Genomic DNA, 18,031 nt, shown 5'->3' with positions numbered 1-18,031 from the left:
TATCAAGTATAGGCTTCTCAATATTGTTAGTTTCTTGTGACAACTACATGCATTTTGAAGGTAATAACCATATCTAGTCATAAAGATCAAATTTGGCTAGATATTGAATAGTTTCTATGGGATTCTACAACTCATAATGTTGAACCCAGTTTTTTCATGTTTGTTGTATTTATAACTTCATCTTTGTCCCCAAGATTCCCCTTGGTAAGAGATGTGTTATTCTTTTGACATGCTCCATGGCTCCTTATGAACATAAAGGACAATATGGAACTAAGAAAACATGCATATATTATTTGTATTGAGCGTGGCTATAGAAACTTCGATGATAGGTTTGTAGAATGGTAAAAATTTAACTTTTTTGTACCTATTTATTTTGGCAAAACAAAAATAGTGAGTGAAAAGCAATCATATGTTCTGATCACCAACCCATTGAGGTTAACTAGGGAATTTATCTCAAGTCCTATAAAAATCCCTAATCTTATTTTTATACAACAAAACGTAAGAAATGACTGTTTTGATGAAAATGCACTAGTCCATCAACTTTGGAGGCTTGGTGTGACCAAAAGATGAGAAATTTTACAAGTTTCTTATTTTTTCTATGTGTAGTAGGCCTTTAACTATAACCTCATGAAAGGATTGTACAAAATGAGTGGATCCACTATGGTTTTGGAGGTTTTTTTCAAAACCTTGAAAGGACACTTTTATGTCCTGTTAGGTTACCAACCTAGTGTTAAACTCAACAATGTAGCACAAATGGATTTCAGTTCACTATTACAATCAGGAAGTTTTGTACGACTTCATTCATTTCAAACTATTACAGTGAAAGGACAAGGGAACTATAACATGCTCATCACCACCCAGACATGCCCTATATAGGCCCTTGGCCTTCTATATATAGGGACCCCCTTGACTGCATGTCCGTCCTGGCCCTTGGCCCTGGCCCATGGCCATGACTAGTCCTACCATTGTCTTGATATTACTCCCCCCTTGGAGAAGCGTTTTCATCCACAAAAACACAAGTGATGGTATCTTCATAAGAACACTAATGTTTTCTAATGTAACATCCCTCATGGATCCAACGGTTCATTTGAGCAAAACACGGTTCAGTAGGAGGTTCAATGAATCCAAGAGTAATATCTTGATTTTGTACATTGTTGTCCATTTGTAACCGTCTGATGGTACCGGTTCCTATCCAAACATAGTATGTAGACTCCATTTAGAACGCTCATGAGCATGGTAAATGAGTTTATCACAACACAGGTGTACCAAAAAGAGTACCTCTTGTCACTTTCCATGAAAGTAACTTGCTGACATAACTCATCAGCCAATTTTAAGTCCTTGACTTGTTCCCAATTTTCATCATTAGTAAACAAGCCCACCCTAACAAGTGTTCAAGGTTGAGAACCAGAGTTATACATAAAGAGACTACACCTAGTCGCAAACATGCTTTAACACTAGGTTGGTAATGGGACACTTTTATGTCCTGTGAAGTGACCATTTTCCTTGAATTATGTCAAGAGTTTCAAAATGGATTTTGAGGTGCTATCTATCTAGAAAGTTGTCTCATGAGCTGAAAAAAACTCAACATTTTTTTGGAATATCAATTCCATCTTTAACATTGTCCTTGCACAACATTTCACAACCTAAACTGTGTGAAAAAACGGGTCCTGTTTTTGGCTTTTTTCAACTTTTTGCAACTATACCACTCTAGAATTCATGTTTGTGAGGTCTTTAATGCTAGAGAACTATCTTTAGTAGTCCTCAACATGTCCTGATGCTTCTAGGGAGAAATAAATATTAAAGTTGTAAGTTATAACCAAATTACAAAAATTGTCAAATCTTTTTTTTTAGCCAATTTTAGCTCTTCTATGATTTTTTTGGTGGATTTCATGATATCCAAATTCATTTTTGATTTTCTATGTCACATATTGTAACATAAATCTACCATTCCTTGAGTTTTGGGGCACCTAATACCCTATTTTGCATAGTACACAACGATGGTTCATTTTTTCAATTATGGAAGAAAACGAAACATTCTAGTATATCAAGTATAGCTTTTTCAATATTGTTAGTTTCTTGTGACAACTACATGAATTTTGTAGGTAGTAACCATATCTATTCATAAGGATCAAATTTGGCTAGATATTGAATAGTTTCTATGGGATTCTACAACTCATAATGTTCAACCCAGTTTTTTATGTTTGCTGTATTTAACACTTCATCTTTGTCCCCAAGATTCCCCTTGGTAAGAGATGTATTATTCTTTTGACATGCTCCATGGTTCCTTATGAACATAAAGGACAATAGGGAACTAAGAAAACATGCATATATTATTTGTATTGAGCGTGGCTATAGAAACTTTGATGATAGGTTTGCAGAATGGTAAAAATTCAACTTTTTTGTACCTATTTATTTTGGCAAAACAAAAAATAGTGAGTGAGAAGCAATCATATGTTCTGATTACCAACCCATTGAAGTTAACGAGTCTTACCATACACCGAGCAACATTTTCCGAGCGAACCAAAATTCGAGCGAATATTTATATGATATGGACGTATGTTTTCCTATGTGGTGCATTTTGAGCCCCATCCTCATCATGATGGATTAAGTAGAGGGGGGCATGCCACCTAGGGACCATGTCTATAGTTTTCTTCTACTCTCTCTCTCTCTCTCTCTCTCTCTCTCTCTCTCTCATTCTGCACATGTTCTTGTGAATGTAGGCTAAGGTGTAAGCTACTAAGGAAGCAGGGCAAGAGATATGACTTGTTAATGCACAAGATTATGTCTCCTCTCACATGATCTCTCTCTCTCTCTCTCTCTCTCTCTCTATCTATCTATCTATCTCATTCGGCACATGTGCTTGTGAATGTAGGCTAAGGTGTAAGCTACTAAGGAAGCAGAGAAAGCTCCAAGGTGCAGTGTTGCACAAGCGAGGTAAGTCGTACATGTGGGTGAGGGTTATTAGTTAGGTAGAAAAATGAAGGGGAGAGAATCTTTATAATATACATAGTATCTAACTCTTATAATTGAGAGAGACATGGAATGAGGACACTGTGAAGAGGGAGAATGAGGTCTTGAAAAACACCTCTTCAGGAGGTCTTAAAAAGCACCACGCATCAGAAGCCTAATTGTTGAGCAATATGGAATTTTAAAATTCAAAAAAGGGTAAGGTTCCTTGAGTCTATGGGACTCTTAAAATAGTTAGAAGCCTAATTGTTGAGCCCTCTTCTCCATCAAAGAGAGAGAGAGAGAGAGAGAGAGAGAGAGAGAGAAAGAGAGAGAGAGTTCATCATACTCTTGAATGAAAAAATCAATATGTCTTAGGCCCATGTCACACTAGGGCGAGGAAGTGCAAACCATGTGGAGGTGGTAGCCATTCATTTGCAGATGAGAAGGAAAATGTTGGCCTCCACCTCTTGTCAGAGGGACGGCCTTGCATCCATGGCCAAGTTCTCCAAGCAACTAACACCATTCAAAAAGTGCATGTGCGAGTTTTAGAGGCATTGAACCCCAACAAACATCAATTAAGCCACAGATTTAACCACCCCGACTAGTCCCACACAGTAAGAAAAATGTGTAGCTTTTGTTCCCAAGTCGAGTGTGACAACATCGTCAACAACCATCTGCAAAATGAGGGTGGGACTGGCGCCTTAGTCTGACAAGGGACTTAGAAGCCATTCTAATATACGAAAGTGAATGGACCTTTTTAAAAATAAACTCTTCGATGTGTATAAAAAGAAAAAAGAAAAAATCAAGTCTCTCTCTCTCTTAAAAAAATAAAAATAAAAAAATCCTCAAAGGGTGTGCACCGACACCAATACTTAGAAAAAATCAATTTCAAAAACATACGTTATTGTTGTTAGGGTAGATTCAAATATAAAATTTTACAAAGTGCCAACATTTTTTGCAATTTAACTCTATTTTCCAAGTAAATTTTTTCCTTCTCCGGCTCCCATCAACAAGCTCAAGGCTAAGACAAGGCACACTTTTCCCGAACACTGGCCCGTTGCAGATGCTTTGAGATAGTTTTTTTTCCCAAAACATCAAAGAGCACATTGAAGAGTTTTTTTTTTTGGGGGGGGGGGGGCTCACAGAATGTGAGTGAGAATGAATTAGAGCCAAAAACTTACAAAGAGAGCCATTTTTCCACCGAGCCATGACATCATACAACAAAAGCACCAACATTACAAAAAAAACATTACACCAGGCTTTTACAGGGAGCCCCTACCCAACCATAACACTAACCGATAGACATCAACAACCATTGCAGATCCGCATAATAACTAGAAGGAGAACATGCGCATACCACAGCAGCGAGAAAAGAAATATAAGATCCTCTAAGCATGTTGAGCACAGGGCGGGGCCCAATGTCCCCATCACCGATGAGCCTTCCCCGGGAGCCACCACAGAGGCCCGCTGCCACCGTCGACCACCATGCCAAGGAAGCCACTCCAAATATTGTTGCAAGAAGAAACAAGATGAACTCCATCTCAAAAAAGGAGAGAATCATACCAGCACCACCAAACAGAAAAAACCACTTCAAAGCTCCAACCGACCAAACAAACCAGCAAGGACAACCATCAACCTCTCATGGCGAGGAAGGGCGCCACACCCATCATCAAGCAAGACAAGGAAGAGGGTGCCACTAGTGATCTGAGCATTTGTCACATTAATAGCCCACTCCTTCCAACCCACTTTCCCCCCACAAGCATTGCATACAGATCCGAGCACTATGTGCTACCAACCAACATCAACCACCTACATGATAACCAATGGTCCAAAAAGGCCAAGCTAAAAGCATCACAATCCAGTTGCCGGTGAAGGTTGCCAACCCAAGAAGCCCTTCTGCATGATATTATGGGCCTTGCATTCTGAGGCAGCAAGTTGCACCAACACCCAAGGACTGACCAAGGACGCAGTAGCCCTCAAACTTCAAAAGAATATCTTGCTCCCCACGCCCAAGCCGCAACCCTTGCACCAGACTTCCTCCGAAGTCACATGGCCACATCACTCGTAGCACTTAGCAACTTGCTTACCCGAAGGTGAGCAAAATAAAAATAAAAGTCCTTGATTTTTGAATTCACTAACATAAGGTAAGGAGAGAGTTTAAAAAATAAACCCTCCCCAAAGGATCTGCGCCGGCGCAGATCCCCGGCGCAGATCCTTTGGGGAGGTTTTTTTTTTGAAAACTCTCTCCTTATCTTATGTTACACATAAGTGAATTCAAAAGCGAAAGACTTTTATTTATTTTTTACTCTCTCTCCCTCTCTCTCTCTCTCTCTCTAGTCAATGCAAAAGCATTTTACTTATTAAAACTCTTCAATGTGCGTTTCCATATTTTCCTAATAAAAAAAACTATCTCGAAGCGTCTATAACCAACCAATGTTCAGGAAAAGTGTGCATCACCTTAGCCTTGAGCCGGTTGATAGGAAGCGGAGAAGGAAAAAGTTCGCTTGAAAAATATAAGAAAATAGAGTTAAATTGCAAAAAAAGTTGGCACTTTGCAAAATTTTCTCTTTGGATCTACCCTAAGGCTCTTCAATGTGTTTTAGTTTTTTCCTCAAACGGTTTGCGCCGGTGTAGACCCTTTGAGGGATATTTTTTTTACTATATAATGAGAGAAAGAGAGACTTGACGAAACAAATGTACTTATTTGTTAGCGAAAAAATTGTGATTAGCAATTTCCATTCTCACCCTGACCACACAACAATATCAGTTGGGTGGAAACACTTCCTGCACCTACTCATCATAGGGTTTCAGAAGCAATTTGAGAGAGAGAGAGAGAGAGAGAGAGAGAGAGAGAGAGTTGCCTCTCAAAAAAAACAAAACCTTGCCCCCAACAATCTTTACACTTGAAGATGGTGGTGGCACTACTGGATGTGGACGCGGTGGTGGGCAGCCTTGTTGCCTTGCTGAGAAGGGGTAGTCTTTTTATGTGCAAGCTACATCACATGAATTTCCATAGAGTCATCAAAGACGGGTTGCACATTGAGAGAGAGAGAGAGAGAGAGAAGGGGGTGGGGGGGGGGGGGGGTTTCCACATACAAACAAAGGGTTTGGACTTTGGCGTCTTTGTTTATTGCATGCACAATGAGAGATACTGATACTGGTCAACAAATAGGTGACGGCCTCAATTCGCAGCATCCTAAAAATATTCACGATAGTTGACTAATAAGGTTGCCCCATGAGCAAAGAGTTGAAAAATAATAAGGTATGCTATAATTAAGCAAACAATTGAAAAATACCAAGGTCTAAGGTCTACTATAATTAAGCAAACATTTGAAAAATACTAGGTATGCTATAATTAAGCAAAGAGTTGAAAAATATTCAAATATAGTGCAAAAGTGGGGGGTGAGGAGGCGGGGGGGAGGGGAGGGGGTGTCAAGGTCGAGCGCTAATGTACATGAAAGCTTGTGACAAAATGTCAACAATGTTAGGGAAAATCGATTTTCATAAACTTACAGAATTCCTTTGGACAATGGAAAAGCTCTGAATCTTCTTTTACTTGCTAGCAAAAAACGCAAGAAAGAACAAGCTCAAGAGTTATTCAATGCCATGCTTTCTAGTACCTACCTCTTGCTTCACATATCCATTCTTAAATTTAATCACCATCTTTAGGAGGTCTAGGGCCAATTTATTTAGTCTCGCAAGTGAAGAAACGAGTGACTTACAGAAATGAGTTACATATAGGAGCGCTTGGCTATGTGTGTTCTGATAAAGTGTCTCTCATTGACTCGGTCGATTTTATCATCGCTCGAAAAACTTCGCTCGTAGTTTGGGATTCCTCGAAGTGAACTAGGGAATTTATCTCAAGTCCTACAAAAATCCCTTATCTTATTTTTATGCAACAAAACGTAAGAAATGACTGTTTTGATGAAAATTCAATGGTCCATCAACTTTGGAGGCTTGGTGTGACCAAAAGATGAGAAATTTTACAAGTTTCTTATTTTTTCCATGTTTAGTAGGCCTTGAACTATAACCTCATGAAAGGATTTTACAACATGAGTGGATCTACTATGGTTTTGGAGGTTTTTTTCAAAACCCTGAAAGGACACTTTTATGTCATGTTAGGTTACCAACCTAGTGTTAACTTATAGTAAGCAAACTCTAAGTATAGCAATAAATTCTTACTAATTGGATCGCGTGGTGCTAACGTACACACTTTGCACATCCTTCAACACCAAATTACACTTTGTAATCTGCCTATCCCCTTGGATAACTGACTGTACTGAAGTGTGTTCCCTCACGGTTTACAGACAGTCATCCCAAATGACTGGTAAAAGGGAATCACAATATTGTGTAACATTGTTGAGAAATAACCATCGTGGTTAACTTGAGAAATCCACAAACACCCAAACTGAGCCATGGCCTCTATTGGGGATTAGTAGACCCAAAAGTAATCTCATGGAGTTACTGCACATAGAGTGCAAAAATGCTTCAGAAGAAACAACCTGAGGAATATGGATGCCATTCCAAATCAGCCTTTGCTAAACACTAGGGCCTATAATACCTAGTGTGCATGCATTTAGCAAGAAATAGATCCGAACCTGTATATCCATGGTGATCCTTGCCAATAATTATGGCAAATGTGATGCGCCTAGCACACATTAAAAAGGAATGTAAATAGTTCTAAAAAGAAACTAAATACTTTCAGTTGCAAGATTTTGCAAGCCTTGCTGAAACGTCTGAATCACAATAGAAGGTGAAACATTGATCACTTCTAGGTACAGAAAAGGAAAATTTTTCATTAACAACTTATAGCCTTGCTATATGTATAAACAGCCATCTGTAATGTTGTTTAGTAGTACTTGTAGCTGAAAAAGACATTCTAAGTATCCGAGAATTTTTGGCCACTGAAATTGTCCTAATACACCGTGTTGAAAATGGTCTAGAAAGCAGATGTGACCAGCACCTAGGAACTTTGTCGTGACACATATTTGAAATAGGGGCGCCAGTGTCAGTCCCAGAGACTCATATTCGCCACATGTGGAATATGTCTCAACTAAGGATGTCTGAAAAAGAACATCCTTCAAGTACAAGATGTACTTGTGTGTGGAGGTAACTCTAAACACTCTGCAACAAGAGAGAGAGGGACCCTCATTCGTTGCTCCACACAGGCTAAACCGAATTGCTTGACTTCCTAGACCATGTTGTATCCCATGTGACAACATGTGCCAAATCGAATCTGACAAGTGGATTCATAACAGCATAATGTACATTGGACACTACGGCCCAAAATACTTGTTTCGATATTCCCTTGGCATGGCCCTGGGGATTTTGAACCGAAAGTTCAATTACCCGTATTCAAATGCACAGGAGTACGTCTCCCATGTGTGGAAAAACCAAGCAAAGTTGTATTGGAAACCCTGAGTGTTGCCTTCACAATCCAAACCCATTGGTAGAATCTATGTAATGAACCCCTTGGTAAGACTTTTTGTGATAGCATGTGCCAAATCGAATCTGACAAGTGGATTCATAACAGCATAATGTATATTGGACACTACGGCCCAAAATACTTGTTTCGATATTCCCTTGGCATGGCCCTGGGGATTTTGAACCGAAAGTTCAGTTACCCGTATTCAAATGCACAGGAGTACGTCTCCCATGTGTGAAAAAACCAAGAAAAGTTGTACTGGAAACCTTGAGTGTTGCCTTCACAATCCAAACCCATTGGTAGAATCTATGTATTGAACCCCTTGGTAAGACTTTTTGTAGAATGTGCTCAACTAGTAGGTAAGGGTAACCAACATAGTTAACCGTGTACAGAATGATTGGAATCAACTTAAAAAGTTGAATTTGTCCGCTACCCCATGGTAGATTACTGGCTTCTTTCCTTGAAAGTAGAACTGGGATAGATCAAACTATGATCCTCAATGCCTATGGGAAGATGTAGCAATCACCCACAGGGCCTTATCCCAAAACAGTATATCCATAGACAATCCATAGTTCTATAGAGGGAGACAAAAATCCACACAAGTGAAATGCATAGCTCTTATGGACAGCCATGCTGTCTCAACCTATTGCTACATCTATACTCCATGGTAGAGATCAGCTGATGGGAGTTTAAGGTTATCAAAAACTCAACTCGAGCATCGCACTGAAAACATGTACTACAAAATGACACACTAAACATCTGTAATGACAAGACTCTTGCTTGTCAATTAACATCAATGTGTACATCAATGTGTACTCCACTAGGTAGAGCTCTTCGATCTTGAGAACAATCATCCAAGGAATATCAACAATTGGGTCTTACCCTAGATTAAACAATGGCTCTTAGCCATCGTGTGTGGCTCTTAGCCCTCATGGAAATTAGTGTTCAATCGTCAAACCGATGAAGACTAATGTGGATGGCATCTTGCCCAATTTCTAGCTGAGAGTGAGAGCACCTTGGCTCAGGAGGACTCACCAGCGAACATGTAGCAAAATCTTCTTAGAAAGAGTGCATTATTCTTCGAGAGAAATAGGAGAGAGAGAGAGATAGATATCATGCTAGGTTGAGGAACTTTCCTTAAGTTACTGCCTTGTATGTACTGTGCCTATGCTTGTGTGCATCTTATGCATAGCGTGCAGCTTATCTTATAAGCCTGCAACAATCTGACTGGTTAACGCTTGCATCAAGAGAGGTAACACAAGTCACATCTTGCCTCACTATCATGTAGGGGATCGTGACTGTAGGAAAATGACGAACAGTGGCATTTTGGAGGTAACCAATCACTTTCAATTTTGCTTATTACTTTCCTTCAAAACATATTGCATCAAGACACAATCAAGGCTTGTGCAAACCGTGTTGTCATCAAATTTAAGCATGGCTTCTCCACGGCATCACAACGTGGCATGGTTGGCTCATGCCAAGGTTTGTGTTTAACAAACTTTGGCTATCCAAAGCTCGATTGATTCAAGTATTTGTTTTGTTTTTCACTACATTGTCAATTCGACAAGGTCAATTGAACTTTCTTTTGCTCTGTAAATTGACAAGAATATTTGTTCGCTATGAGCATAGAAGTACTTATGTGAAGCACGGCTTTCACAATTGATAAATTTTGTATTGAGACTTCACATGTTTGGCAAATGATATGAGCATACAAATTGGAAAGGCATAGCCAATATGTTTGCAGGTTATTTCCTAATGCAAGTTATTTCATCGCGTACCAGATGAGTGTATAGGATATACGAGGGCGTCTATACAAATATGGATATGAGCCGTTGTCGAAAAATTTTTGATCTTGCAAGGAAAGCACCAGGCTTATGGCTGTGAGAGTTTGTGAGAGAACTCAAAAAAAACTATATGAAGGAGTTAAACCATGGATGCCATGAATAGTAGGGTTTGGAAAATAAGTGCAATCAAAGAAGACCCAGTCTTTCTCTCTTGCACTCACACACACAAAGAAAGAACACAAAAGAGAATGTCAAAACAACACAAAGATGAAAACAACAAGGCTATGGTCATATCGTATCATGGGTAATATGAAAGGGTTAATAGATGAGTGAATGGCATTCAATCTTGGCTAACCAAATAGGCTACGAATTGTTCTTTGGAATTGTAGTTTTGTGCTTACCATACTATATATATTTTGTTTAGTGATAGGGATTAATTGTGTATACAAATATATATTATATATATATTATTTACCATACTATATATATTTTTTCTAGTGATTGGGATTGATTGTGTATACAAATCCTCTTGGTTCATAGCAAGATAACTACTCTTACGTCAAAAGAAAAGTTATGGTCTATGAGAGGTAGTATAATGGGATCTGGTGATAGAAGTATTTCATTGAGCCTTTCTGGGACAAAGAGAAACACTATACGCTGTTGAAAGTGTATTTTACGGCTAATCCATACCTTAATTCTAATAGATCGTACGAAGTGAAAGAAATAGAAATTATCATCATGTGGATTATTCATCTAGGATAACTCTAGTATGTGCAAAATGTAGATACGAGAGAAGCGAAGGGAAGAGAAGAGAAGAGAGTTTCCCTCCCAAGCCCTATTCTTACCCGTAGGCAATAAGCATACTGCGGGGAGAGATGTATCTATAGCAAGGAGAACCTAAAATTTGTAGAGAGGATGAATTACCTAGAGTGAGAGAGATATCTTTGGTTAAGGAGACGAGATTAGATATATATATATATATGTTGGAGTAGAGATGAAAAAGAAAACAACAAGAAATCAAGAAAACATAAATGTAGAACACATCTTAGTTGACAAACCCTTCAGCACCATTATTGATGGAGAGAGAAGAAGAGGGGAGAATTCAACTTTGATTGATACGCCAAGTCCAAGACCTTCTTTGATTAGAGTTGATCTTCCAAGGATTGCGTGCAAGAATGGCTAGTCTTCCTCTAGGAGAAAGTGTAGGCTTAGGCTTATGTTAATGGCTAAGTACAATTTGGCACTACTACTCACTCCCTCATGAATTACTCTCATCAATGGCTTGAATGCTTGAGTGGTTTTCAAGGAAGAAAAGGTTCCCTTTTAACACTAGAATGGTAACCTAACAGGACATAAAAGTGTCCTTTCAGGGTTTTAGGAAAAATTTCCAAAACCATAGTAGATCCACTCATTTTGAAAACTCCTTTCATGAGCTTATAGTTCAATAACTACTACATATGGAAAAAATGAGAAACTTGTAATTTTTCTCATTCCTTGGTCACTACAAGCCTCCAAAGTTGATGGACCAGTGCATTTTGCCCAAAACAGCAATTTCTTACGGTTGATTGCATATAAATAAGAGTGGGGATTTTTGTAGGACATGAGATAAAATGCCCCGTTAACTTCAATGGGTTGGTGACCAAAACATATGGTTGCTTTTACCTCACTAATTTTTTTTGGGGCAAAAAAAATAGGTACAAAAAAGTTGCATTTTTGCCATTCTACGGACCTATCATCAAAGTTTCTATAGTCACGCTCAATACAGATACTATATACATGTTTTCTTAGTTCTCTTTGGGCCTTTGGATTCAAAAGGAGCCATGGAGCATGTCAAAAGGATAATGGATCTCTTACAATTGGAACCTTGGGGGCAATGATAAAGTGCTAAATACAGCAAACATGAAAAAACTGGGTTTAGCATTATGACCTCTAGAAACCCATAGAAACTACTCAATATCTAGCCAAGTTTGTAGTCTATGATTAGATATGGTTACTACCTACAAAATACACACAATTGTCCTAAGAAACTAGCAATATTGAGAAAGTTATATTTGCTACTCTAAAATGTATCGTATTCTTTCGCAATCAAAAAACTCAACCATCATCATATACTATGCTATATACATATTAGGTCCCCCAAAACTCAAGGAAGATTAGCTTTATGTTATACATTACACTTACACAATCAAAATTGAATTTGGATATCAAGAAAGCCACCAAAAAAATCATAAAAGTACTAATTTTGGCCAAAAAAGAGGATTATGCAATTCTTGTAAATTGAACATAACTTTCAATTTTAACACTTAGCTCTCCCTACAAGCATCAAAACATGTTGATAACTATGAAGGCCTAACCTCTAGCCATCTAAACCTCACAAACATGAAGTTTAGAGTGGTATAGCTGCCAAAAATTGAAAAAAAGCCAAAAACAAGACCCGTTTTTTCACACAGTTTAGGTTCAAAAATGTTGTGCAAGAGTAAGGTTACTGGTGAGATCATTACTCCAAAAAAAATGCTAAGTTTTTTTCAGCTCATAAGGCAACTTTGTGGATATATAGCACCTAGAAATTTATTTTCATACTCTTCAAATAATTCAAGCAAAATGGTCACTTAACAGGAGACAAAAGTGTCCAAGGACATAAAAGTGTACTGTTACCATTCTAGTATTAAGGGAACCCCGAAGGGTTTACACAAGAAGAGAAGAGCCAATGTGAACAAAAATTGGAAAAGCTTGAAATGAGTTGTGCCTGCATGATGTGGGCAGACTGGGGTCCAATATTTTGATCATATCTCCTCAACCGTGACTCCAGATAAAAAAGAAAAAATATGGGAATAAATTCAGCTCATTAGCTATGAATTCCATTTTAAAATCTTTTTCCAATTCGGATTGGAACCTTGTGTAAAAATATCATCAAAATAGGGTCCATTTATGGTAGAAAAAGCCTTCCTGTGGTCCCCTTAGCCTAGACTTTCATTTGATTCCAAAGGACCCCTCATGCCATATGAAAGCATGACATTGCTCCTTGATAAAGTTTTGTAATCATGCTTGCAATAATGCATTAAAATAAGTGTATCTTTGAAATCATGCCACCTAGTGTCCCCCTAGGATTTGATTCCCTCCTAGTAGCTATTTAAAAAGAAATATAAGAAAAATATGAAAAATACATAGAATATATATATATATTGGAGTTTACCCTAGATATAGGATCTAGCTAGGGTGTGAGATGATAATGAGATAGTAGAAATAAAGAATCAATGCTTTTTTGCCCCAAGTTAAAGAGCAGAGCTATTGACCCTTTTTCCACAGTATTTTTTGATGGTAAAGTAAGAATAGGTTACCCTTGAGATAAATAATAGGATGAGATGGAAAGCATATTATTATACTTAAATATGCATATGTACATTATAGGATATATAATTATGTATCTAAAAAGTTACAAGATAACTCTTGTAGTATGTGTTCCCACTATGTACATGTCAGAGCAGGACATCGACCCCCTCTAAACCTGCACATCCTCCGGTATGTGGCACATTGTCTCTTTGTAAGATTAGCCCTCTTGTACATCTTCCTTGATTTCTTCTTCACTGAATGATTCCAAAGCTTCATCTTCACTTTGATCTTCACCTATGTTTTGTTCTTCCTCCTCATCAACATCTTCTAGATCATTGACTCCTCTCCTCTTAAACATTTTGATCCTTTTTTCTGCAATGGGAATCTTTACTTCTGTACCATCTAGTTCAGACAGTTGTAAGTAGCATTTTCATGCACATGCTTTACAACATACGGTCCAAACCATCTTTTTGAGAACTTATGCATGAATCTGTGCTGGTTTTATCAAGGCTACTATCATACACTAAAACCCAGTCACCTTTGTCAATTGCTTTTCTCGTGAGTCGATGTCTTTTATCAAAGTAGTCCTTGTTTTTCAACCTTTAATTTTTGAGTCATTCTTTTGCAACTTCAATGTCTCTAGGTCTTCTCTCTAGCTACCTTATACGCGGTGCAAGGAGACCTTCCCTGCTAAGCCCCTTTTCCAAGGTAGTACATTCCATGTAGGAATTGTATCTTCAATCGGCATCACTGGCTTTTGACCATACATTAGCTCCGCAGGCATGTAGCCAGTTACTAAGCCATGTGTTGTACGATCAGCCCATAAAGCATATGGTAACAACTTTGGCCACTCACGAACTCTTCCTTCGCAAGCCTTGGCCAAAGATTTGATGATAGGAGGATGTCCTCTTTCACTCTTTCCATTGCCTTCAGGGTTGTAAGCTGTAGTAAGAGAAAGCTTGATTCCTAATCTGGAAAAGAACTCCCTTGCATCCTCAAAATCCAGCTCACCTCTATCTGCAGTGATCTTTCCCACACAACCATAACGGCAAATCACATCATCCAGAAGGAATTTGCACACAACTTTGTGGTTTTGGCCCTTGATGCTCTTCCTTCAACCTGGTTAGTTAGGTCTTCTCGTGCAAGAACCAAGTATCTCATCTACCAAAGTCCTAGAGGCATTGTAACTAGATCCACAACCCATTTATAGTGCATGGCTAGTGGATATGTAGGGTGCAATCCATCACGATGTCGGACATTTGAATACATTTGAAAAATTACACACGACTCTACAAACTGAGATACATCTTTATACATACCCTTCCACCAGTAGTTTTCTTTCAACTTGGAGAAAGTTGCCCACACACCCCTGTGTCTAGCCCATAGACTCTCATGAAACTCTTGCATGAGCTTTACTTGAGTCTCTTTTTTACATATAACCCGTTGTGGTGTAGCACCCTTTTGTTAAGGATGCTTCCACAACTATCCCTCAAAAAGTACCCATATGCTTTCCTATGTATCCTCTTGAATTCTTGTTGTTGAGCGGTTACGCCGCTAGCGGTGGCTATGATAGCGAGAACTCAACTGACAAACAAGAATGTCAGACGAGGAAGGATCTTCACCCGCAGGCGCATGGAAACAAATAGGTGGGTGTCAAATCACCTACTCAACCTTCTAATGTGATCTAAAATCATCGAATCAGCCTCAAACTCAAAGGGGAGTCTTTACACTAGGTAAGGACGATACCCTACGAATCTACAACACAATCTCAACCTCTAACCACTCCATGCGGTAAACACGTATGAAGACAGGCCAACACATTTAGGTGACCAAATTCCGACTCCGATGTTACTAATGTGTAGCTCTACTCGCTGCGGTTCTATAGATATATGGGACGCTCAATTCCGACACACAGGTAGGGAGAAAACTCACATAGAAGCTCGTGGGAGCTCACCTCGCATAGAAGCCGAATGCGTGCACATTGGTATCGGTGGGTAGCTATTGCCGTTGCTAACACAATGGCGGTGTCGCTTCTCCAATGGCGTCTCCGTAGCTCGCGTAGCAAGAGGATATACTCTCTCTCTCTCTCTCAGACAGTCACGGTGCTTCAAAACTTATCTTTCTTAATGATTCAAAAAACTGTCCTTAGGCTTACAATAATTGGCTCGAATCGGCTCCATGAAAAAATGAAATGTCGGAAAGACATTTATTAAAATAAGTGTTTACAAAAATATGAGTGTTAGCAAAAATGTATAGGTGTAGTCCTCCGCTCAACATTCCCCCCCTCCGCGTTCATGTTTTCCCTGACATGACATCCATGCTTTGTCTGTAGTGGAGTGCCATTGATTTCAACATCTGAAGATGTGACTTGTATCTCAGGTTTCCAATGGTGAGTGTAGGGCCCAATATCTTACTTTCATGAGTAAAGAAACCAGTATAGAATGCCTCCTCAAAGGTTGCATGTGGAAACTCCGCATAAACATGATTCTCTGATAAAAGAGGTGTAACACTTTTGGAGATGGCTGCAAGGCTAGATCATACATCATATCTGTCACTATGTTGGCCGTTGACAACAATGTTGCTTTATCCGGCGCGAACACTTCAATGCAAGCCAATAATGTTCTGCAAATATTTTTGAGCATTTGATACGAAAGGTCAGGAGAGCTAGTAAAGAGGGTTTTCACCATGTAGTCCTTACTGATTCTCTCTCCCACCTTCGGTCCTGGCATCTTGGGGTAATTAAGCCAATTCGGCTTCTTTGCTATGATTCTGTCATGTTCTTGCCAACTCCTGACTCGAGGCACTGGACAGAATGTTGCCACTTCTCTAAATTCCTTGGGTGCCTCCACCAAATAGATTAGGTAGGTTGGATATTTTTTCAACCACCCTTTCCTCCATCTCGGCTGGGAGTCTACTATCTTCTTTGATTCCTCCTCTTTTGTGATGTTGCCTTTGTATAGCGCGACATACTGCTGTTCTTCTATCCTTTTCTTTGTTTTCATCACTTCAAACTTTAGTAGAGGGAGGGGCAATGTTGGTTGCATCCACTGTTCTTGCAGCACCTTAATATCTACCCCTTGAAGTCCAACGGAGAACAGGAGTCTTCTTTCCCACTCCATGGCCGCCTTTGCACTCTCCTCTGTTGCCGGCTCGTGCAATCTTTTTTCCTCATCCTCGGTAAGTCTTGATGTTGCAACCTTATCTTGTGCAGGGGCTGGATCTTCACTTGTTGTGGCTTCCCCAGTCTCTGGAAGCTCCACGACTGCCACGCCTGTTTCTTCTTGTGTTGATCCTCTGTATCTTTTATCATTTTGTCTTCTAGATCTTGGAGTTGCTTTCGGAGGGCCTCATTCTCTGCTCTCAGTGCTTGGGTCTATAATGTCAGTCGTTCTTCTGCAGCCAATGATCCCTCTGCAATGTGCAATCTCTGCACTTGCTCTAGCCGCAATTCTCTTTGCAAGCTCTGGACTTGATCTTCTAGACCGGGGATTATTGCTCCCTTTGGCTGTACTCCTGCTCTGCTAGCTCTTGGTGTAAATCTAAGCCTTAGGATTGTTCTATCCTGCATCTCCATCCTTTCTCGTAGATCAATGAGCTCGTCCTTTGCAGCTTCCAATTCCTCATTAATTCTTTCTTTGGATTCTTGTGCACTGGTCACCTCTCTTGAAGCATCAGCAAGTTGGAGGATTAGTCCATCTCTTTCATTTTTTGTTTCCAGGAGAGATGCCTTGAGTTACTCTGATTCTTCTAGTGCACTCTCATATTTTGTTTCCATCTCATCTTCTCTCTTTTCCGCTTCTTCTTTGCTATCCCTCATTGTCTTTGATCGGGCTTTGATCTGCTGCAATAGTTGTTGATGCACTTTTTGGATATCTCTTCCATCCTCATCTTTGAGCTCATCCTCTGCCTTCTCAGGTACCAACCTCTGCTCTTTGTCAAATCGATTCTTGGTCCTTCTCTCTATTCCTCTCCGTTCTTCCTGTGTTAAGGCAATCCTTGAGGGCCTCTTCTTGAGTATATCCTGTGTCTATTAGAGCATCATATTGCTCTTTCTTCTCTTGAATTGGATGCATTGCCTTCTCCTCTTGCTGTATTTCGGGCTTTTCTGGTACATCCACCTCCACTTCAGTAGTCGTTTCCTCCACTATCTTTTCCTCTCCTTCAGGACTAGACTCTTCTAGCTTGCCCTTGCCCTTATCACCTCCTTTTAATTCAGCTTTAAGGTGTTGAACTTCTGCTTCGGTGTATGGCTCTACTAGTTGCTGCTCCAATATAGCTTCTGATTCTTCGTAAGCCTTGATATATTGATCGTACTGATCAATATGGGGTCTTGTTGAACTGGCTCCGAATTGAGTTTGGTCTGGTACCCACTTTTCCTCAAAATCTCCTTTTATAGCTCGCTCGGCTCTAAACTGTTCAATCAGCCTCTCCATTATGGCGGCTTTCTGGCTCTTAGTTTTCTTGGGAGCCAGTTTCTTTTTGGTCTTCTTCTTGAGGGGCTCGTCTTCTTCTTCTTCTGGCTCAGAAATAATCTCTAGCTTCA

This window comes from Adiantum capillus-veneris, chromosome 9 (genome assembly GCF_014529385.1).
Source record: "Adiantum capillus-veneris isolate H3 chromosome 9, ASM1452938v2, whole genome shotgun sequence".
NCBI classification, from domain to species: domain Eukaryota; kingdom Viridiplantae; phylum Streptophyta; class Polypodiopsida; order Polypodiales; family Pteridaceae; genus Adiantum; species Adiantum capillus-veneris.
This window is presented reverse-complemented; position numbering follows the sequence as displayed.